At 35.6% G+C, this 25236-nt stretch overlaps 1 pseudogene; it reads right to left on the bottom strand.

Annotated features, from left to right (window-relative positions):
- Positions 1-16130: 16130 nt before the first annotated feature.
- On the bottom strand, positions 16131-16220 carry LOC115900238 (annotated as a pseudogene).
- Between the last annotated feature and the right edge of the window lie 9016 nt (positions 16221-25236).

Here is a 25236-nt window from a genome sequence, read left to right as displayed (position 1 = left end):
CAGAATGCTAGTGCTTATACATAGGGCTAAGACGATAGCAGATCCCCCTACAGAAAAGATTCTAAACCGGAAAATTAATTTGTAGACTTCCTCCAAATACCTTTTGTCTCAATAGAATGGCTTATAGCAGAACCTCTGTAGGTGGCACTTCACAACCATGGTATATCAATGGTCAAAAACTAAACCTGCAATTTGTACCTATTGCCACGAGGTGGTGGTGGTGTCCCAGCCACAGCCAACCAATTGACTATTAATAACCAATTAATAGTCAACTATTAATTGTTCCATATCATATATAATTAACAAAATAAATACATCATTTATTTTAAAGGAAATCAAGAGACATAGCTTCTTGAAAGTATATAAAATAAAAAAAGAATAATCACATTATATTCAGACTTGCTGAAAGTCAACTACTATTGGCTTTTAATGATCATGTATCTCACCCACACTTGTCATGCAGAAAGTTTAAAAATAAGAATAATTTTAAAAATCAGAATGAAAACTAAGATGCACAGGGTTAACTGGTTTAGGCCATTATTTTTCAAGAGATGATCCAAAGACTTTCTGTACCTGCTGTCGTTATTAATCATGCAGATTCCTGGGCATCCTTCCAGAACCACCTAGTCATATAGAATCCAAAGTGCAGGTGTGTAAGTGTGTGTGTATCTGTATATAATACATATATCTGTATATAAATATATGTTATATATTTAATTAATAAACTCTTCAAATAATTTCAACTAATTTGAATGCATAGTAAAGTTAGTGAACCTCTATTTAAGAATTTCAGCAAGTTTCGTATGCTATTTTAAAACTATTTTTCTTATATGCTCTCTTTCCCCTATTCATTTTTGAATAACATCAAAAATAAAACCAAAATAGAGACACACACTTGTTTTCACCGTAATACTTTTGTAAGTGTACATTTCAAATAAATAATGCTGGTTTTTCTGATGTTTCTGCCCTAAACGTACAATCTTAATTTTTATATCATAAGAGCTCAGTTAGTTGATAAACAGATCAGACAAAGGTGGAATGGAAGCTAAAGATAAGATGGACTACCCATTGGGAAAGTCACAGCCGTAGGCAATGGCCTGTGAACATTTTTTAAAATGTAGCAACCTAAACTCTAGCCCTTACCTTCTAAGTACAATTACTTCTAACTGCTTTGTATTTTCTTTTCTTTTCTTTCTTTTTTTTTTTTTTTTTTTTTTGAGACGGAGTCTCTGTCGGTCGCCCAGGCTGGAGTGCAGTGGGGCGATATCAGCTCACTGCAAGCTCCGCCCCCCAGGTTCAGGCCATTCTTCTGTCTCAGTCTCCCGTGTAGCTGAGACTACAGGCTCCTGCTACCACGCCCGGCTAAATTTTTTTTTTTTTTTTTTTTTTTTTTTTTTTTTTTTTTTTAGTAGAGAAGGGGTTCCACGGTGTTAGCCAGGATGGTCTGGATCTCCTGACCTCGTGATCCCCCCGCCTCCCAAAGTGCTGGGATTACAGGCATGAGCCACCGCGCCCGGCCGTGCTTTGTATTTAGAAGTGTAGCTTAGGAGTCCCTCCTTTAGAAAATCTTGATAGTTCTTTCTAATGGATGGAAAAACTATTATAGGAGAATATCAGGAACAGAGTATCATGATAGGAATTTGAGCAAAAGATAGAAGAATCAGCATTGGATACTTCATTATTAGATTGAGGTACAAAATAGTGTCTTCGTTAAAGGAAAGAGCTAAGATCACAAAAAACAAAGAGACTGTTTTGTTACTGAAAAATAAAGATACAAAGTTTCTCCTACTAAGAGTAGGATTGGATTTAGATTTTAAGATGGAAGAGAGCCTCCAGATTTGGAATAAATAGCCCTTGATACAGGATTTGGAGGAGATTTGGGTATTAATCATAGAGTTTAGGAGATGATTGCAATAGGTCTTTTTCTGGAATTCTCATTTCAGTATAGAAACTGTATGGGCAGGGTTATTATTATTATTATTAATAGTCCTGTGTTTGGAAAATATCCTCATTTTAACTTGTTCTAAATCAGCATGCTGGAATTCAAAAGAAACAAAACCACTAACAGCCCCTACTGGCATACACTGCAACTAATTCACAGATCCTCGTCCACATCAACCTTCACACCTTACACTTTGTGCAATCTACTTTAAATGGACAAGCAATCAACAAATCGTACTAGATCAATATTTAGACAAGCAAACTCCAGATGACTACTCTAAGTTCACCAGTGGTTATAGTAACTAAAACAGCAACGTGCATAAAATTGGACTCTGAGTTTCATGAGTTTGTTTTCAATTAAAAAACACATATGATGATTGCAAAATGAAATGAAATTTGTTTGTTTTCCTCTTCTGTCTAGCATGGATACCAGCTGAGGGTTTGTTGGCTGTTTCTCACACAAATCCAATAGAACCATTGTCCTTTGGTTTTCATCTGCTCAAAAAAAAAAAAAAGCCTGATTCTGCACAGGAATTGTGCATTAGTATTAGATATACTCAAATCTCAACATACATGTCCTTTCCTTTGTGGCAATACACATTTTCTGTTTCTCATGAATGAATGTAATAAAGAAGTGGTTAAATTCCAGCATCACAGTTAACTTTCCATTCCCATATATACTGCGTTGTGCTTCAAAATGGAAAAAGTTTTACAGACAGAATGCACCGATCTATGTCATGTAAAAGCAATGTCAGTGGATCGAGAGCCCTTGTTGGGAATCCTTCGGTCAGGAGGCAACAGCAAATTAGTAGGGGCAGGGCCCTTTTCTGAATGCATCATTTTATCTTTCATACTCATTAATCTACACTTGTAGGGAGCACTTGTTCATAAATATCAGTTAAACGATTAGCTAGGATGACAATGAAAGTGAAGAATAGAATAGCAAAAATAAGTGCCCACAAGTTATGCTTTCCATCAGCATTTTTGAAAGAAAAAATAAGATAGATGAGCCCAATTATCTTTCATCAACTAAATGACAATACGAAAACTCAGAAAAAAATATTGGGTGCTTATAGTTTGCAAAGCTCTGTCCTTGGCTACATGAGACACAGAGAAAGAAGAAAGTCAAGTCTAGAAGAAAAGGTTAGAATTTGATTGTATATTTTCTTGTCCTCCAAGTGTTTCTAATGTCAATACTCTGTCATATGCATGTCCTGTCACTTTAAAAAGACTGCAAATTCAACTTTAGAGTAGACCTTGAGTGAATTGCCAAAATTTAATCACAAAGAGAAGTAGTATACATTGTTTTAATGAGCACTGTGGAGGCTTTTAAAAACACACCCCAAATGAATAAAGTAAACAAAATATTTTATTTAGTTTTTATTTAATTGGATTTAAAAATTGTATCAGTAGGAACTCATATTTTTAACAAGTCAATGATATGCAATGTAAAATATAATGCTAATAATCTCCTCCCTCTCCTCATCTCCATGAATTCAGTGTGTACCCTTCTAGAATTTTCTAGGGCAGCTCTGTCTGAGAAATTTCTATGGCAGTGGAAATGTTCTGTTCCTGCCACTCAGTAAGGTATCATTAATCATATGCAATTATCAAGCACTGAAAATGTAGCTAATGAGACTGAGGAGTTATATTTTCTATTGTATTTAGCTTTACAAATTAATTTATTTTTTATTTTTAAGTTGTAAATTGACAAATTAGAGTTTTATATATTTATAGGGTTAAAAGTGATGTTATAATTTATAAATATTTATTCAATTTTAGTTAATGTAAATTTAATTATCCACATGTGTCTTGTAGCTACCATGTTGGACAACACAGGAGCTAGAGTTTGTAAAAATATTTAAAGTTTTCTTGTCATTTTATGAAAAATGAAGCTCATTACACAAATTGCTCTGTAACCTAATTTTGTTTTACTTAAAATATGTCATAAACATTCATCCAAACATTCACTATATCTAACTTATTCTTTTAAAATAGATGTATAACTTTTAAATCCACAATTTATTCAGCAATTCTTTTGATTAAAATATTTTCTTTGATTATTGCTGTTGTTTTGCCCATTCAAAATGTTTTAAGAAACCAGTATTGTACCTATAATGGTACAAAGTCTTATTTTTGTGCGTATGATTATATAAACATATCTTGTCAAAGGAATGTACAGTTTTAATTCCAATAGCTATCACTACATTTCTAACAAAATCTTTCTAAACATATTGCAATAATGCACATTCCCATGAGTAATGAATTTGCAGTGTGTGATTTCCTCACACTCTTGCCAGAGCTAGATAGTATTAGGCTATTTATTTTTTGCCAATCTGAGGTCAAAAAATGTATGTCAATTAAGTTTTAATTTGCATTTCACTAACCACTAATAAGAATAAATATGTTTTAATGTGTATTTGTTACTTAAATATGTTGACTATATCTCAATTCAAAATAATTCTCTTCTAATTCTCTCTTAAAAGTAGAAGCCAGAGATCCTAAATTGTATCATAAATAGTTTTTAAAGACAAGAATCACCTGAAAATGGTTAAGAAATCTAAATTTCAGTTCTATAATTACTATTACTGAATAATATGGTTTGCTATAGAATTAAGTTGCATCCAAAAGCAAAGAATACATATTAAAAATAAAAATAAAAATTCAAAAGCAGTATTTCTCAACGTGTAGTCTGAGGATCACCTGCATCAAATCAATCAGTATGCTTAGAAGCTGACTTCCTGGTACCCATTCGAGGCTCGTTAAACAATCATTTCTCACCTGGTACCCTGGGATCTGAATTTTAACAATTTCTTTCTGTTATTTTATGCACTAAGTTTTAAAACATAGTTTGAGGGATGAAGACAATGCGATAGTATTTTTATTTTTGCTTAAATCTAAGCGATTTTGCATAATTGGGACAAAAAGTAATCTAACAAGAAAGCTGTAATCATGGAAACAAATTTCAAAATACTATAAGAATAAAAAAGCTTTATGACACAAACACCAGTCTGTATTAATTACTATTAAAGTGTTTGTAGGCATTTCACGGCTTCCATGGACAGTCAACCAAGTAAATATTAAAGAAAAGGTTTAAACAGACTTTAAAATTCATAACAAAACAACCACACAAAATATTTTCCTAATCACTAATTTTAAATTACCATCAAAATGTATGCTATCCACAAAAAGAGCATGGTAAAAATTAAAGAATATTGTTTTAAATAATAAAGGGCTGAGGTTTGGATTTTGGGTTTTGCATTCACTTGGCTGAGTCATTAGTCTTAATTTCAATTATCTGACTTCAGTTAAACGATGTGTGACAGGGGAATCATAATACCTATTTCACAGAGTTATTTTTGAGAATTTAATCAATTATAACCTATGAAAAGCACTTTGTTTACTGTGACATATTGATTATTAGGAATACTTTCAAATAGGACTTTTATACTTTGTTCCCGCAATTAAAATTTCGACTATCTCTCCATTCCCATAGCTATTTTCCCCCACCACTATTCCTATTACTTTATTATGCATCTTTAAGTGCCAAAGACTCTCCAAAAGGAGGTTGCATTAAGAATGACAATATATATGAGTATGGGACACATACTCATTTTAGAAATTGAAACTCTCATTCCAATAATTCCAATGATTTTATTGTGACTCAAAGGGTCTCTGAGATTTGTGAGTGGTGTCACCTTAAGAATCTGAACATATCCATACAAATGTTCCACATGAAAGCAAATCATCATATGCTTAAAAATAACATTTTATAGAAAAAGCCAAAGGTCATATGAAGCTAAGGCTGGTAAATAAGGTTTGTAATCAAGCTGAAAAATATGGCATCAGGTTAAACACGAAATGTGACTAAAGTATGGAACTGATTTTTTCCCATGTGGAAAGGCAGACTATAAAAGCACTTTCAAAAAAGGAATTATAAGATAGTTGATTGGAGCAAATCATACAATGTACAAATTGGTATCCTTATAAAGTAATGGTCATCTCTCTCAACTATGCCCTGAATGCTGTCAAGCAATTTTATCACAGGATTTTATTCTGTTCATACTCCCACATTAGTTTTTCACACCTTCTTTACTCTCTCCAATACATAATGCAGCCCCCACACCTTCTCATTCTCAGTAAATATTCTAACCTCTTCCTTCAAAGAAAATATGTCAAAAGATTGGAATTACCTTAACTTAACTTTCTATTGGCAAACATCCACAACTACTAGTATAATAATTGCTCTCCATTCGCGCTTCCTCTCCCATTGCAGCTGTTCATGTGTCCCTCCTGCCCTTTAAGTCCTTGCCTTGCTCTCCTACTCAGGATCCTGCTCTCTGCCACCTTTCAGAAGTCTTAACCTTTGCATACTACTCCTCACTTGAATCTCTTCAACCTCTCCTGCCAGGCTGGATATTTCCTTTTCCTTAAGAGACAAAAGTCCCTTGACCTCACATTTCATTCCATTCATGATCCATTCTCCTTCCTTCTATACTCATAATTCTTTTAAATAATTATCCACCTAAATGCCTCCATGTTCTCATTTCTTATACATTTTTAAATCCATTTTACTTTTTTTTTTTTTTTTTTTTTTTTTTTTGAGGCGGTGTCTGGCTCTGTCGCCCGGACTGGAGTGCAGTGGCCGGATCTCAGCTCACTGCAAGCTCTGCCTCCTGGGTTTACGCCATTCTCCTGCCTCAGCCTCCCTAGTAGCTGGGACTATAGGCGCCCGCCACCTCGCCCGGCTAGTTTTGTTTTTTTTTTTTTTTTTTTTTTTTTTGTATTTTTAGTAGAGACGGGGTTTCACCGTGTTAGCCAGGACGGTCTCGATCTCCTGACCTCGTGATCCGCCCGTCTCGGCCTCCCAAAGTGCTGGGATTACAGGCTTGAGCCACCGCGCCCGGCCCCATTTTACTTTTGTCTGTATCACTCTACTGAAATGATCTTTGCTAAACTTACTGATAACTAGAACAGCCACATCATTGAAACACTTTCAGTAGGGCAGCAGGCTTCAATTAGGACAGTTTTGGGCAAATTGGGACACAAGCTCTTGTATCTTAATGATTTACCTGTTGCTAAGTCTAATAATATTTTGTCTTCATCTTACTTAGCATCTCAGTTGCCACTCCCTTGTTTCTAAAATACATACCTATGTCCTTAATCTTCTGAGAAACCCCTCCCACTTCTTTGCCCACTCTTTCTTTGTCTCCTAGTTCATTTCAGTCTCATTTACTTGACAGTTAGATAGGCGAGTTCCATAAAGCTTAGTTTTAGATACAGTTCATGTTCTAATCTATACTCTCTGCTTAAGTAACTTCGACAATTTCTATGACTTGGATTTTCATCTCTGTATCAATGGCTTTCAGAGTTAAATATTCAGCCTAGACAGACTTCTCTGAACTTCACAGACACAGCAAATTCTCTAGACGACAATTCTAATTGGAAGTTTTACTCAGGTACTGAGACATGAGGGTGTGACAGCCAGACAAACAATATGGCACCACTTCTAATTAATGCTTTTATAATACTTTTAATCATATTTTTCATAAGATGAAGAAATTATTTATTGTATTATGATACAGAAAGTTATTTACTAAATTATTATATCTATATACTTTTTAAAAATTGACACAAACTCTTCCACAGTTTTTCTCTTGTAGCTTTTCAAACATCTTTGTTAGAAACAATAAAAATATAAAGAAATTTAAATAAAACTATAAGAATAGTAATTAATAGAATAAGCAAAATATGTTATCACTTAAATATAAGTTAAATATAAATGTTATTAATTATAGCCAAGTGTAAGTAATTATTAATTCTTACTAGTAGACAGCATGATTCTGCAAATTTTTATCTCAGAATTTCAACCAACCGACCTTTGTAACACATCAACAAGGAGGAGATTGAACCTTAAAGGGCATTTCTTAACCAGAGGGGTGGGTGCATGGGTGCTTGGTTTAGTATTGTTTGTTAACCTGTACGCTTATGTTTTTATACATTATATTTTATAACAGTACTACATTTGATAATAATAATTTAAAGTATATATTTTTATGTAGACTGACTTTCCTTCTCCTCCAGCATGATTCTCTTTCTCTTATTTGGAGGGAGGATAGAATTGGAGATTAAGATCTTATTTCCCCATTTGGCTATCAATGAACACTTATGCATGGAATATCTTTGTTCTGATAAATGCAATTTTTAAATGTCTTTCTTCCTAGTTGATTGGGAGCTCTATGAATTCAGGGATTGTGTCTGGCGTTTTTTTTTTTTTTTTTTTTTTTTGGTGTATTCCCAGTGCTAGGACCATGCCGTGCTCAGCACAGTTGCCCTAAACTTGTCTGGCGATATATGGAATTTAGCCTTGAAAATAGTATTGAATAAATGCATTCCTCAAACATTTTATTCCGACCAGATTCAAAACCTAGAATTACTTCCTGCTTTCTCTATGACTTTGAGTAAGTTACTCTCTGAGACTAATTTTTCCTGTTATAATATCTTATAATAATAAGGTTGTCATGAGGATCAAATATATTAAGTAAAATACCAGGCATGGAACTTGCCATCTAGTAAGTCCCAATAGTTCCATATCAGAGTTCTCTTGCAGTCCTATAGAAATATCATAAAACTTGTCTTTAAAAAAGTTGGCTTTTTCCTATTAAATGAGATCTTTAGGCATTCTCTCATAGTTGTAATTTCACTATAGAATTTAGCTGTATGGGAAGACAAACTAGCACCTAATCCCAATTACTTCTAAACAAAAATGGCAATACAATTTAAGGATAGTAAGAGGAAAGGCATCAATAAATGCACTGGCTATCGCATTCCCCACAAAGAAGTGGGATTTGTTGTGGCAGTAGAGAAACACATCAAGCAACGGCCAGACCGCACCTTTTTCTATGTTTCGCATTGGGTTGCAATAAACTTTCCACATCCATGAGGTATTATAACAACATGTCAAGGCAGTTTTAGATTTAATGGTAGAATGCACATTCTAGTACAAGGGAGATAAACTTTAAGCTGGGCAGAATGAATGTCCTTTCTAGTTGAAAAGAAACAGGAGACACCAAAACTTCAACTGTCATCAGAGCAAAGTAAAACAGTACCTGCATGTTTGGGGGATCCTTTGGCACTGCTCTGTAATGAGGAGGTGTAGGAGACTAATGTCAAACATATTGTTATAATTTTGTCCACCAAAGGAAAAATTTAGCATGGTGTTAGGTGTGTTCTTTTTAAAAGTAGCCCCACCCTCTCCTGCTTGCTTTCTACAACTTCAAGATTAATTAGGATCTCCTAGACCTGCTTATTAAATGAAAAAAAAAAAGAAAAAAAAAAACTCTATTAACAAAACAAACTTTTAAAACCTTTAATTGTCCAGCAACTAAAACTTCATGGCGGAGCTGTGCAGTTTTTATGAGAGTGTGAAATATTTAGATAGTCATTTTGTGTTTGCCTGCTGTTTCTTAGGATTCCACCCCTTACAAACAGTCCTTTCTCCAACCTCTACAAATTCTGGTTATGCTTCAACTTAGAAAGCTGAAGCCTCAGTTTCCTTTTTTCTCTCTTTCTTCTCTCCACTTCTCTCCTTTTTTTCCTTTCAACAAACATTTCCTGAGCACTTACAATTGGACACTTTGTTACGATTCAATAAATAATCTTGTATTCTTTATAATAGCCTTAGGAGATAAATCATATTATAATTTTTCTCCATTAAACAAAAAATGCTAAGAGAAATTAAGATTTAGAGATGGCAAGAAGTTTGTTCAAAGTCACACAAGTAGGTAGTGGGGAAGTTGAACATCATCAAGTTAGCTATAGATTCACTATTCTAACAAATTAAACAGCACTGTCTCTTAGTTGTATGCAAAGTGCATCAAAGCATAACAACAAGATAAATGTTTATATGTAGAAGGTATGAGTCATTTCATAAATCTCAGAAGCCTGCCTCAGACATTTTTGCCAAGCATGCATTTTCACAGCAAGTCAGAGACTGGTTAAGTATTTTAATATGAAAGATAGGAACATTACCTTTCCGAAACAGTTCGCGCAAGGAAGTTTGATTTTATGTAACAGTGCCTTCATTTTCTATGTTCGATTTGCAAAATGTCACTTACTCTCTGACTGATTTTTCCAGGTCTAGGCAAGAAATGAAATGGTGAAGTATGCAGAGAGCTTAAACATGTAATTAAGAATATCTTCAAGAGGCTGAAAGGAAGTCGTTTTTGCTGTATGTTTACCAGTTGTATTGCAAGGGTAGATTTTGGTATTGCTTAGCAGAAGACTCTTTTTGTTTTGTCTACTTACGCCTATGTTGTCAATATTGTTGGAAAACGTTTGCCTTAGCACAGAAAAAAGGTCATACCTTGAAATTTTTATTAAACCAGCGTACCAGTAAAATTCAGATGTTAACACAGACTCTCCAGATATGAAATAAACATAAGCATTTTTTTTTATTTCTTATCCATCCACTAACATCACAGATTATACAGGATGAACATATATAAGAAAATGTATATATCACCTTAGAAAAGGTTAGTAATTTTTGGACTGTTGACAAGATTATGCATGCAGTAACTTGCGGTTACAATTTTAAGTGGTATTAAATACTATCTTGTAGAACTTAACCTACATTGCTCAGGAGAAATGTGATCATTCTAACTCATCCCTGGCAAGAAAGTGTTATAGGCATAGCTTTATTTCTTCATTAAGAATATGGGCCGGGCGCGGTGGCTCAAGCCTGTAATCCCAGCACTTTGGGAGGCCGAGACGGGCGGATCACAAGGTCAGGAGATCGAGACCATCCTGGCTAACATGGTGAAACCCCGTCTCTACTAAAAATACAAAAACTAGCCGGGCGAGGTGGCGGGCGCCTGTAGTCCCAGCTACTCGGGAGGCTGAGGCAGGAGAATGGCGTAAACCCGGGAGGCGGAGCTTGCAGTGAGCTGAGATCCGGCCACTGCGCTCCAGTCCTGGTGACAGAGCGAGACTCCGCCTCAAAAAAAAAAAAAAAAAAGAATATGAGGTTGGTGCAAAAGGCATTGTAGTTTTGCCATTACTTTAACCTCAAAAGCTGCACCAACCTAATACCATCTGTTGCACATTTCAAAAGACTTTCTTTAGGCTTTGTCCTATATTAGAAGCAAGCTCCAGCAACTCCAGTTACATAAACGATGCCACAGTTATGTAAAGTTCTTTCTTTTTCAACGAAGCAGAACATCCTTATACTACAGATGAATTATCGTGGGAAATATAAGATTGCATAGAAGATTAAAAACTAGAACTTCAAAAGGGATTATAAGAAAGTAAATAATTTAGAGTAATACATCTTTCTTCTTACTTTTGTAACTTTACATAGTGATTGTTGCTTGAGTTTATACTGTGTATTATTAACACTAAAATATATATACTTTAATATGGAATTAATGCCACAGATACAGGAACATATTCATTTATGTATATATATGCATGTTAGTAGCTTGTTTCTTAATGAAGTACTAGTAGATATTTTTTGAATTTCATTTTTTGATTAGTCATCATTCAATCTGAAACCTTGACATATGTATCTCTAGTCCATTGGCACATAAAATTATTGTTTTGTTCAAATGACTCAGTAAATCAAGAATTTGTGTCATCAAAGGTGTGTTAAACTTGCTATGGAAAAAAAGTAAGTCAATTCTCTATACTAGGAAACATTATCCGACATATGTACAGTATTGTAAAATAAGCAGGAGCAAGCACCATAGCTAGACATACATGGGTTCAACTTCCTCCTTGGCCAATTTTTGGCTGAATTACCTTGAACCTCAATTCCTTCATCTGAATTGGGATAATAATTTCTATTACATAGAAGTGATATGAATATGCATATGAGATGAAATGAAAATTAAAGCAGGTCCAGAGATAGTAATAGCCAAACATGATGATGATGATAAAGGCTATTATTATGAACTATGGGACAGGTACTGCATCAAGGGCTACACATACACATTGAAATCTCTCAACAACCCCATTAAGTGGCTTTTACTATCCCAAATTTACACAAGGTAAATAATATTCAAGGACACTTTTAAAAACTGGCCAAGATATCACCATTATTAGTTAACCATATGGGATTATTGAACCCATACCTTTGTGATACCAAAACTTGAACTTCTTATTACCATACTTATATAAAACCTTAGGTGCAGTAGCTGGGATAGAATATATACTCAGCAAAAGTAGACTCTTTCTGTGTATGTGTATGTGTATGTGTATGTGTATGTGTATGTGTATTCGTATGTGTATGTGTGTGTGTGTGTGTATGTGTATGCGTATGTATTTTACTAGAAAAAAAGAATTTTCTCTATTGGTTATCCCATGTGAACTAGATGTTAAATGTCTTTACATTGTTATGTGGCACATACTAAAGTTACTGTTTCCTGTTTCTATTATCTTAAATTATTTTTCAAATATTTCTTCAAATATATATATTTTTAATTTTTGTAGATTCAGGGAGTACATGTTCAGGTTCGTTGCATGGATATAATACATAATAGAGGCCAGGCATGGTGGCTCATGCCTGTAATCCCAGAACTTTGGGAGGGTGAGGTGGGCAGATCACCTGATGTCAAGAGCCCGAGACTCTCATGGTGAACATGGCAAAACCCCATCTCTACTAAAAACATAAAAATTAGGTGGGGGTGGTGGCACACCCCTGTAGTCCCACTTACTCAAGAGGCTGAGGCAGGAAAGGTGGAGGTTGTGGTGAGCTGAAATTGTGCCACTGCACTCCAGCCTGGGCAACAGAGTGAGACTGTCTCAAAACAAACAAACAACAATGACCAAAAACAAACAAACAAACAAACAAACAAAAAAAAAAAAAAAAACCCAAAAAAACGTAATAGTGTTGTACCCAATAGGTAATTTTTCAACTCTAACTCGCCTTCTTCCCTCCCTGCTTTTGAAGTCCCCATGATTTGCTTCTGTATATTAGTGTGTACTCATTGTTTAGCTCTCACTAATAAGTGAGTACACGCGGTGTTTGATTTTCTGTTTCTGAGTTATGTTACTTGGATATGGTTTCCAACTCCATCCGTGTTGCTGCGTAAGAGAGGATTTCATCCTTTTTTATGGTTGAGTAGTATTCCATTGTGTATCTATATAACATTTTCTTTATCCAATTATCCATTGATGGACACTTAGGTTTATATCATGACTTTGCTATTGTGAATAATGCTGTCATAAACATTAAGAGTGCAGGTGTCTTTTTGATATAATTATTTGTTTTCCTTTAGGTAGATACTCAGTAGTAGAATTCTGGGTCTAATGGTAGTTCTAATTTTAGTTCTTTAAGAAATCTCCATACTGTTTTCTATATAGGTTGTACTAATTTATATTCCCACCATTCCCACCATTCCCTTTACTCTACATCTTTGCCAACATCTGTTATTTGTTAACTTCTTAATAATATCCCCTCTGACTGGTGTTAGATGATATTTCAACGTGATTTTAATTTGCATTTCTTTGATGATTAGTAATGTTGAGCATTTTTTCATATGTTCATTGGCTACTTGAATATACTCTTTTGAGAAATGTCTGTATGTGTCCTTTGCTTAATTTTTAATGAGTTTTTTTTTTTTTTTTCACGTTGAGTTGTTTGAGTTCCTTGCAGATTCTGTATATTAGACGTTCGCTGGATGAGTAGTTTGCAAGTATTTTCTCCCATTCGGTAGACTGCTTGCTTCACTGTTGATTATTTATTTTACTGTGCAGAAGCATTTTAGTTTAATTAAGTTCCATTTGTCTATTTTTGTTTGGTTGCATTTGCTTTTGAGATCTTAGTCATAAATGCTTTTCCTAAGCCAATGTCCAGAAGAGTTGTCACTAGGTTTTCCTCTTTCTTCTTTTTACTAGGTTTTTATGGGGATTTTGTAGTTTCAGATCTTATGTTTAAGTCTCAATCCATCTGGAGATAATTTTTGTATATGGTGAGAGATATGGGTTCAGCTTCATTTTTCTGCATATGGCTATCCAATTTTTCTAGCACCATTTATTGAATTGGGTGTTCTTTAACCATGGTATATTTGTGTCAATTTTGTTGCAGATCAATTAGCTGTTTGTGACTTTATTTCTGGGTTCTCTATTCTCTTCCATTGACGTATGTGTCTATGTTTAAACTAGTACCATTTTAAACCACTACCTTGGTTACTATAGTCTAACAGTATAATTTAAATCAGGTAATGGGAGGCCTGCAACTTTGTTTTTTTTTTTTTTTTTTTTTTTTTTTTTTTTTTTTTCGCTTAGTATTGCTTTGGCTATTCAGGCTCCACTTCGGTTCCACATGAATTTTAGGAATTTTTTTCCTAATTTTGTTAAAAGTAACATTAATGATTTAGTAGGAATTGTGTTGAGTTTGTAGATTGCTTTGAGCCATATAGTCATTTTAAGGATACTGATTTTTCTAAACCATGAGTATGGGATATTTTTCTGTTTGTATCATCTATGACTTACTTCATCAGTGTTCTGTAGTGTTCTGTATTTCTTGAAAAGACCTTTCATCTCCTTGGCTAAATGTATTCCTAGGTATTTTGTGTGTGTGCTGTTACAAACACACACAATGTAATGTAAATGGGATTGAGACTGGATTTGTTTCTCAGCTTGAACATTATTGGGGTATTAAAATGTCCTGATTTTTGTGTGTTAATTTTATATCCTGAAACTTTACCGGAGTCAGCTAACAAATACAAGAGTCTTTTGAGTTTGTAAGTATAGGATCATGCCATCAGTCAACAGAGATACTTTGATTTCCCCTTTTCCTATTTGGGTGCTTTTTATTTCTTTCTCATGTCTGATTGCTCTGGCAAGAATTTCTGGTACCATGCTGAATAAGAGTGGTAAGAGTGGACGTCCTTGTCTTGTTCCAGTTCTTAGGGAGAATGCATGCAACCTTTCCACTTTCAGTAAGATGTTGGCTATAGGTTTGCCATAGATGGCTCTGATTACTTTGAGGTATGTTCTGTTGATGCCTAGTTGGTTGCAGGTTTTTATCATAAAGGAAGTATTTTATTGAATGATTTCTCTGCCTCTACAAGGTGATCATGTTTTCTGCTTTTAATTCTGTTTACGTGGTGACTCACATTTATTGATTTTTGTATATTGAGCCACCTTTGCATCCCTATAATAATACTTGATCATGATATTTTATGTGCTGTTGGATTCAGTTTGCTAGTATTTTGTTAAGGATTTTTGCACCTGTGCTCATCAAGGATATTGGTCTGTAGTTTTTCTTTTTTGTTGTGTTCTTTCCTGATTTTGGTGCCAGGGTGATAGTGGTTTTGTAGATGAGTTAGGGAGCAATTCTTTCTCCTCAATTTTTTTTGTTTTGTTTTTAGAATAGTTTTAGAAAGATTAGTATCAGCTCATCTTTGTCTGTCTGGTAAAGTTTGTGAAACTCTCTGCTTCTGGACTTTTTGTTGTTGGAAGATTTTTTAAGATTACTGATTGTTTTTCTTTACATGTTATTGGTTTGTTCTAGATTTTTATTTCTTCAGTTCAATCTTGAGAGGTTGTATGTTTCCAGAAAAGTACACATTTCCTGTCAGTTTTCTAGTTTGTGCATGTAGAGATGTTCATAGGAGTCTCTAATGATCTTTTGTATTTCTGCATATCAGTTGTAATGTCACCTTTATCCTCCTGATTGCGCTTATATAAATCTTCTCTTTTACTTTTTAATCTAACTAGGCGTCTATAAATTTTGTTTAAATTTTCAAAGAACCAATTTTTTAAATTAATGATTCATTATATCCTTGTTTTCTCATTCCTTCTGCTAGCTTTAGGTTTTGTTTGCTCTTATTTCTCTAGTTCCCTGAGGTATGACATTTAGGTTGTAAATTTGAGATCTTTATATCTTTTTTAATGTAGGCATTCAATGCTATAAACTTTTCTCATAACACTGCTTTTGCTGTATCCTATAGGTTTTGGTATGTTGTGTTTCTATTTTCATTCGTGTCAAATTTATTTTTATTTCTACCTTAATCTCATCATTTACCCAAAGCTTATTCAAGAGCAAGTTGCTTAATTTCCATGTATATGTATGCATAGATTTAATTTTATTCTGCTGTCATCCAAGATATTTCACATAATTTTTATTTTTTTTAATTTATTGAGGCTTGTATTAAGAAATTATGACTAAGTATATAGATTATTTTGGAGAATATTTTATGCATGGATAAGAAAAATGTATATTCTGATAAGAACAGATACTACACTTGATCTTAGCCAAAAGGTTGAGAAGTGATAGAAAAATGTATATTCTGTGGTTGCTGGGCACAATGTTCTGTAACTGTCTATTAGGTCCATTTGATCTAGAGTCCTGTTGAAGTCCAGAGTTTGTTGATTTTCTGCCTCAGTCATCTGTCTAGTGCTACCATGGAGGTATTGAAGTCCCCTACTACTATTTCATTGCTCTGTATCTCTTTTCTCAGATCTAGTAGTGTTTGTTTCATAAATCTGAGTGCTCTGGTGGTTGGCACATACATGTTGAGAGTAATTATACCTTCTATTTGAATTGAACCCTTTATCATTATGTAACAACTTTCTTTGTCTTATTTCACTATTGATTATTTAAAGTCTGTTTTAACTGTTATAACTATAGCTACTCCTGCTTTTTTTCTGTTTGTTTGTGTTCTGTTTACATGATATATCTTTGTCCACCCCTTCATTTTGAGTTTATGGGCCTTCACTTATTTTGCAGGCTCCTTGTGGACAGCAAGCAGTTGAATCTTGTTTTTTAAATATGGTTGACCTATCTATATCTTTAAGTGGAAAACTTAAGTCATTTATGTTTAAGGTTCATATTAACACATAAGGTTTTCTTCCTGTCATAATGTTGTTACCTAGTTGTCTTTGTAATCTCAATTGTACAATTCCTTTATAGGATCTATGAGCTCTGTACTTACATGTGCTTTTATTATGGCAAGTAACGTCCTTTCATTTCCACGTTTAGAGCTCTTTTGAGCATTTCTTGTAGGGATGGTCTAGTGGTGATGAATTTCCTTAGCATTTGCTTGTCTGAGAAAGACTTTATTTCTCCTTCATTTATGAAGCTTAGTTTGGCACTATGTACATTCGTGACTGGCATTTTTTTTTTTCTTTGAGAAGGCTGAAAATAGGCCCTCAATCTTTTCTGCCTTATAAAGCTTCTGTGAGAAGTCCACTGTTAGTCTAATGAAATTTCCTTTATAGACTATTAGAGGCTCCCCTCTAACAGCTTTTAGGACTTTTTTTCTTTCACCTTGACTTTGGATAGTCTGATGGCTATATGCCTTCATGAAGTTCTTCTTCCAGAGAATCTTCCAAGTGTTCTTTGAGCTTCCTGTATCTTAATGTCTAATTTTCTAGCTAGGCCAGGAAAGTTTTCTTGAATTATTCTGTCAAATATGTTTTCCAAAATTTTTACTTCTCCTTTTTCTCCCTCAGAAATGCCTATTACTCATAGGTTTGGTCGTTTTACATAATTCCATATTTCTTGAAGGTTTTTTCATTATTAAACATTTCTTTATCTTTATTTTTGTCTAACTGGGCTAATTTAAATGACCAGTCTTCAAGCTCTGAAACTCTTCTGCTCAGTTTGGTCTACTGATAAAAGTTTCCAACTATTTTTTGTAATATCATCGATAAATTTTTTATCTCCCAATGTTCAGGGTTTTTTTTTTTTTTTTTTTTTTTTAACTATCCATGTCTTTAGTTTCATTCATATCCTGAATTGTTTTCCTGATTTTTTGTGTTGATTTTTTTTTTTTTTTTTTTTTTGAGGCGGAGTCTCGCTCTGTCGCCCGGACTGGAGTGCAATGGCCAGATCTCAGCTCACTGCAAGCTCCGCCTCCCGGGTTTACGCCATTCTCCTGCCTCAGCCTCCCGAGTAGCTGGGACTACAGGCGCCCGCCACCTCGCCCGGCTAGTTTTTGTATTTTTAGTAGAGACGGGGTTTCACCGTGTTAGCCAGGATGGTCTCGATCTCCTGACCTCGTGATCCGCCCGTCTCGGCCTCCCAAAGTGCTGGGATTACAGGCTTGAGCCACCGCGTTTCTTTTGGACCTCATTGAACTTTCTTACAATCCATATTTTGAATTTTTTCTCTTATTTCAGAGTTTTTATTTTGATTAGGATCCAAATTCACTTTTGACTAGGATCCATTGCTAGAGATCTAATGTGATCCTTTGGGGATGTTGAAACTTTTTTTTTTTTTTTTACTGTAGGAGTTCTTATGATGATTATTTCTCATCTGGAGAAGCTTGCTCTTCTTATTTTTGAATTTGCTTTTGTTTGGATGGGAATTTTTATTTATGTTTCCTCCTTGAGGATGTGACTGTAATGTATGTTGTATATGATCACTTGATTTCAATTCTGAATGCTTTCGGGGGGCCAAGGGTCTAGTATAAATTCCTTGGTTATAGATAGCTTTTCTATGTGTGGTGGCTTTCTCAAGTGCTGATTGTTGTAACAATGCATTGGGTATATGAACTGGCTCACTATGTTCTGTGGGGCTGAGAGCTGAGATCTCAGGGAGCTTATCTCATTCCCTAGCACTATGCCCCTCTGTAAGTGGGTTTTTTATATTATTATTATTATTATTTGGTTGTGCAGTTCAACTTTCAGTACTGTAGGTGGCACTTACAAGCAAGAGCTGGCTCATCCCCAGATACCCCAATGATCAGTGGACACACCTATCCTGACTGGGGTGGTTGAGAGAGTACATGGTGCAATGCGCTGAGGTCTCCTCAGAGGTGGAAAGGAGGGAGCTGTACCAGTTCCCCATCCAATTCCCTATCACACCCCTGTCCCAGAGCTTACAGCCTTCAGTTCAGATAGGCCCTGCCCTTTATCTCCAGGCTAAAATGGAACTGAATTCTGCAGAAAATGCCCATCCTGTGGTTACCCTGAATTGGCCTGGAGTGGAACCTCTTCCCTCAGCCCCAAACAACTCTGTGGCTGGCCAGCATTCGGCTGCAGGGATGCCATCACTCCACACAGGGAAAGGATGATGAATTCTGACCTTTGTGCAAGTCTGGGCTCATGGGCACACTGTCAGTAGGGGTGTAGTAACCCCAGATAGTCCTGGAGAAGCTATCTCCAGGTACACCCACTCCAATACCTAGTAGGAAAACCTGTGGCTGCATCCACAGCAGTGGATGGCGGGACAAGAGAAGATCCCCCATCTTCTTGTCTGTTCCTGGCCACTGGTGCTGCCTGTCCACTAAAGTAGAACAACATTCCTCCCTTTCGGAGACAAGCACTATGCCCTCAACTTCACTGGGATGGGCACAGTCACCTTCTGCTCACAAGAATGAGAGGGCTATCAGATGGGGAGAACACACAATCAGGTTTCCTTTGTCCTAAGGGGCACTTTGGCAGGCTGCATTGCCCCTTGCCTTATGGGTAGCTCATGCTAAGGGCTAGATCTTTGGGGATACCTCAGCTTCCCAGTCTTGCCAGTGTCCTGTGGTTGCCACAGTCAGAGTGGGCTCTAGCGAATGTTTGCAAGAGTTCTTGAATGGGAAGACACAACAGCTGATATTCTCCAGGCAGAATAGTGGCTGAAACTTTTAAAAGTTCTAGTTGATTCAAATAGAACTCTACTTGGTGGCAACAAACACTAGTTTTCTGACTATGTCTAGCACAAAGATGACAATTTATAAGGGATTCATACAGAAAATTAAAGCATAATAGGTGGCCAGCCCAGTTCTGAATGCTGAGAGTGCCTGAATATAAACGTTTCTAGCCTAACTTACGTTTATGCAACCTAGAAAAAAAATTACTGATCTGAATTTCTAGTTGATGCTGAAATTCTGTCAGAAATTTATCTGTTCATGGTGTGGAGTAAAATGTTCAATGACATTAAACCATATGACTCTGTTGTTAAAGAAAACATCTCCTAAGGCAACTCATTCAAAAATTAAGAAAAACAGGGATGATTGTTTAGATGCCATTTTCAATAATTCTTTCATAGACATTTAAAATATATTTTAACACAAATAATTCATCCTAACCAAAGAATGTATTTCATTATTTGTTTGATAAACAGTTTAATCTTTGGTAACCTCTGTTTCTCTAATTTATGATATCTGTTTAAAAACAAATCTCCAAGAAGCCAGGGAGCTGAGTCATAGATGTCAGCATGAAGTGGTAGTGAAAGCAAAGGTTCTGACTTCAAAGGCTTAGGGAAGATTTGTAACAGTGTAATAAAAAGAATAGATGCCACAGACATCCTAAGTGTCAGAAAGAGCCAGAAACTCTGAAATGAAAATGTGGAGATAAATCAACATATGCTGGGTTTCAGTTTTCCAAGTTCCCTCCATCTTCAGCAACCATCCACACATCCAGATGCGTTCTCCTTCTTTATATCTGTTACCCAAATTAACTTTATCTCCAACAACCCCCTACTCATCCCTTCCTCCCACTCTATTCAAAACTTCCTTTCAGACAGTTAGAAAAGACTTTTACAACTTGAGAGTTTTATGAGTTGGGTTATACTTTGTATTAATAGTATTCTCTTCCAAATTTATCCAGGAGTTTAGTATAAAAATGTTATCAGGCATTTTTTAGGTCAGCCTCCATTGGTGTTGGCCCCATTCACAGATTCTTTTTACAAAATAGCCCCCGGTAGGTACAGGATTGCAGAAGCGAATGGTGATTGCTCTCTCCTCTGCATCCCTAGCAGTTCCTGGAAAAGGATTCTGGTTAGTCAAGGTTAGGTTTCATGCCATACCTTCAATGTGGGTCACCACTAGGGAGAGAAGGAACATCTTGTAAAAGAAAAAAGGGAAAGAATTTGTTATCAGAAGAGAAAGAATGCTGGGCTTAGAAAAGTCAATTCCAAGCGACAATTTGAAAGAAAATTACTAGAAAGCTAGAGAACAGACTTTCCTTCAAGTGACTCAGCTCTAAGGTCGGCAACAGGAGGATGCCAAAGTATTCTGTAAAACATAGTGCTTTTTAACAACCCTATTTTACTGGATGTTTATCTTCCAGATAAAGGACAGTGAAAATAGTGAGGTAAACAAGATAGCAATAACAAGAAGCCAGTTATACCCATGAATACATTGGGAGAAGGTAATATTATTGGATGCTAGAAGCTAATTAGTTTGACAGAAACAAAGATTCACAGAGAGAGTGGCTATGGGGCAGCAGCTGGCATCATGGTGAAGGTACAGTCACAACTAGTATGCCTCCTGTAGCAGAGAGAGAAATTGTTTCCCCAGTGTCACTCTTGGTTCCTCCCTGAAAGCCCCATACAGTATATTTCATTGGCTGAAGGTAGTCAGAAGCAACTGACAGATGTGTAAGTTCATGTCCTCTGGGAAGTAGATGCCAAGATGAATTTAGATGTACAAGAGGTTTACTAGAGGTAATGCCTATGAAAGATAAAGTGGAGAAGGAAAAGGAGTATGTAGGAAAGGACTTGAGAGCTGATAGTGAAATGAGGCTTATGAAAGGAACAGGGGCAGATCAAAGGACTGGGTAGTAAGAGCCCCCAGCTGTGATAGAGTACTGAGAAAGACTTGATGAGCCCGATGGTTTGCTCTGGCACATAGATTACAATTGAGGGGTATTATATTCCTCCATGCTCAGTCACTGAGGCTGGGGGCAACCTAAGTAGCAAAGGACCTCTGCTCCAAAGCTAAGACAGATTCTGAAGGCACCACAGCTGGGTACTCTTGGTGTCCTGATCTTCCTGTGGCAGAGTCACTCTTGAAGTGAATATAGGCACTTAGAGTATCTCACGCCCCGTGGCTGCCACAGCAGGGAAACCTAAAAAAACACAGATCACTAAGGTCAGCATCTGCAACACTCAGCAAAGCAGGAGGAGAAAGGGAAGAGATTTAAGTGCAAACAGGCTAATGATTGGCTTACAAGTAAAGAAAGTATCAGTTGCATGATTATATTCAATAATTGTAATATATAATATTTTACCATGCTCAGATTCAGGAGCATGGAGTTTAGGATTAAAACTATCTGGTAACTCTAAGAAATCAACTTATCTTCAAATATAACAAATCTCATGTTTAAGAATGCTAAGAACCCCTATGAGTAACTTTAACAAAGGAAGCTTTATTATGTATTACAGAATGTAAAGCTGGAGAAACTTCACAACCCCTAATTAAACCCATTTCTTCTGCACATGTTCAAACAGCCTCAGATAGACTAGGCGAGATGCTCCAATTTATAAAATTGCTTGTGACAGAAATCAAGCTATATCCCCAATTTTTTGACTCTTGCAAAGAACTTCTATTAGGAATGTAATAATGTTCAGCTTAATTTTAAAGTCAATGCTTAATAGTCCTACCCAACAGAAACTAGACCATTTTGTATTTAAATATTCTCCTGTGTGAGAAAGGAAAATTGGCCCAACTGTCCCATAGAATGAAGTTCACAGTCTTTTTCAATAAACACAGAAATGGATTCTCCTGGTCTTAAAACCTGAAACTTACATTGTCCAAGTTTCTTCCTCAAGAAATTGAAACTTAGGCCTCTGAAACTGTATTAAGGGAACTAAAACTCACCAGATCACCACATCCAGATGAGACATCAACCCCTTTACTCATCAGGATTGCTTCCTTACCCCTCTCTAATTTCTGTTTTCCCATGTGAAGCTACATTCCTTCTCTGTTATATAAACCCCCAAATTTAGTTGGTTGAGGAGCCTTTGAGACTTATATCCCATCTCCTCAGCTGACATCACCCAATTACAGCTTTTCTTTGCTGACAATACTCATTGTCTCAGCCATTGGCTTTGTGCACAGCAAGCAATGGGACCTAGACTGAGCCCCTGGCATTTTGATAACAAATTTTGTTGTTCCTTGACTGTAAATGCATTGCTTATGGTTCAGCTGCCATGTGCTGGGAGAGTTTCAGAAGTTCTCCTAAGCAGCTGCCTGCCCATTTTTGGTCAGAAGTGGGTTTTGGTTTTTTTCTCTTTGGATCTACCACTGCCAGCCCCAACCACACTCCTGACTGCCTAGGAAGAACAGCCATTGAAATTTGACATTTGTATTTGGATAGGTGTCTTTTGTGGGTACCAGACAATGTGATTGCCTCCTCTCAGTCTGGGACATTCCAAAGGAGTTACGATTTGCAGGTTGAACAAGCCTGACCAATGGAAAGAGGAAGCACCCTGACTATTTCAGTTTTGACACTCTTGTGGTTTTTTCATTGCTGCAGATTGGATTGTGTTTTTTTGTGACAGTTCGTGTGTGTGTGTGTGTCATCATAATCATGGGAGGTTGGGGTTTGGTCCCAGAGAGCAGCACCCCAGGGTGCATTCTTCAGAGTTGGCCAGAATGTATTTGAGTGTTGATGGAGTAAGGGAAAGTCTTCAGCCATGCTACTCTGAACATGCCTGATCTCATCTCACAAGGTCTTCGAATTGCAGAGCTTACAATTGGATTAATTTTGGTGTTGAATGGGAAAGTGGGGTAGAGGTCTGTATATCTAGGCTTTTATGCTGCTGTTCTACACAGGATCGAGCCCAATTGATGAGTACCTTGTTCTAATATGGTGCTGATTAGTCTCGATGTTCTTTGAAGGATAGGGAGATTTGGCCTTTAAAAATCAAACTGCTTTGGAAACTGATTTACCCTAAATTTGTATTCACAGCCTCTATTGGATTACCTATTAGGCCAAACCAAATTCAGCCATGTGAGCATGTTTATAAACCTATGAGATTATATTGCTCTCTCATGGCTATACTTCTAAGGTGAAAGCTATTGGATCTTTGTTTTTATGTGAGTATACATGTCTGGATGTTATGTGTTGTTTTTACAGAGCACCAAATTGGCTTATAAATAATAGAGCACTCATAAATTACGTAAATAAGTTCAAGCATTTTTCCAGTTCATGTGCTTTAAGTACACTTTTGTTAAATAAGCTGACTTTAAAATTATTGGTAAGATAAAAATAAAAAAGTCTTCAGAATTGTCAGTATACATTTTTGTCCAGATTGTATATTTGTCTCTGCTAGATACTTTAAGATGTCACTGTTTTTATAAAATTATAAACACAAACAAAAACAGAATTATCTTTGTATGTTTTTTTGACAAGTAAGACTAATTTAATATTGTTGGTTCAATGAGAACAACAGCTGAATCTTCTGAGTTATCAGAAAAACACCTGTGTGTTAACATTCTTATTTAGGTGAACATCTGATATTCACAGACTATAAAAAATTATTAATGGGGAGCTAACTTGAAATGATGAGTAGTTTTGTCTAATATCTCCATTTTCAGAAATAATTCAGGTAAACTGTTTAAGAATTGAATACATGTAAATGAGATAAATGCTTATAGGTAAACTTTTTGTGGAATTTAAAATCTTAAAGTTATTTTGATTGAATAATAGATGCTTGTTGGATGTCTGGGTTATTTCTAAATATGAAAGGGTTATAATATGGGAATACATATTTATAAAAATTGTGATTTTATTTATAAAATGCTAATAAATCTAAAAGTTCAGGTTTTCTTGGTTACTGCAGTTTCACTAAAATTTAAGATACTAAAATTTAAGGTTACTAAAAATAAGAATTCTACATATAAAGTGTGTCAAATCAGAAAGTCCGAGCATGTCATAGATGATCTGTGTAAATCATGGTAGGGTTCATGAAAAGAGAATTTATGAAAGGAATTTCATATGTGAGTAACTTGGCTATAATTAAAGGGGAATTATTAACAATCATTTTCTAAAGATTGGTCTCCTATGTTAAAACATTATTTTCTTAAAATATTGTTTTGATATAAATAAAATTAAAAGAGACTTGTATTTTGATTCTATAATCTTTCTTTTTGAAAACTTCTCATATTCCTATCTCAGAAGTGCAAGTTGATTGTGTCTTGCTGCTTTCAGCCTTTTTTCCTTCTCTTGAAAATGCCTGAAGTAACTCTCTCTTCCAACTTTTTCATCAGTTCTTGTATTTTTTCCCTCAAGTTCTAACTGCTCTTGTGGCCTGATGTTAAAATGTTTACCTGAAAAGTCTAGAAAAGCAGTGATTTCCTCTAGCGTAACTTGATTCCCCTGCTCAAGGTACTATTTTTCTAGTTTCTTATTTCCTCTATAATATTGATATTATGTTCACTCATGGCCCTGAACACATTCTTCCTGTGTCTCATTAATTCAAGGACTCTTTCATCAGATTTGACTTCCAGGTTATCTAAATGGACTTCCCATGAGGAGAAGCAATCCCACTGTAGCAGGTCCTTCTTTCCCTTCTGGCTGCTGGCCTAACCAACAGATATTACATTTTATGGAAAGAATGTCTATGTC

Source organism: Rhinopithecus roxellana, chromosome 10 (genome assembly GCF_007565055.1).
Source record: "Rhinopithecus roxellana isolate Shanxi Qingling chromosome 10, ASM756505v1, whole genome shotgun sequence".
Taxonomy (NCBI): domain Eukaryota; kingdom Metazoa; phylum Chordata; class Mammalia; order Primates; family Cercopithecidae; genus Rhinopithecus; species Rhinopithecus roxellana.
The sequence above is the reverse complement of the archived record's forward strand: the minus strand, read 5'-3'. Positions and strand labels throughout refer to the sequence as shown.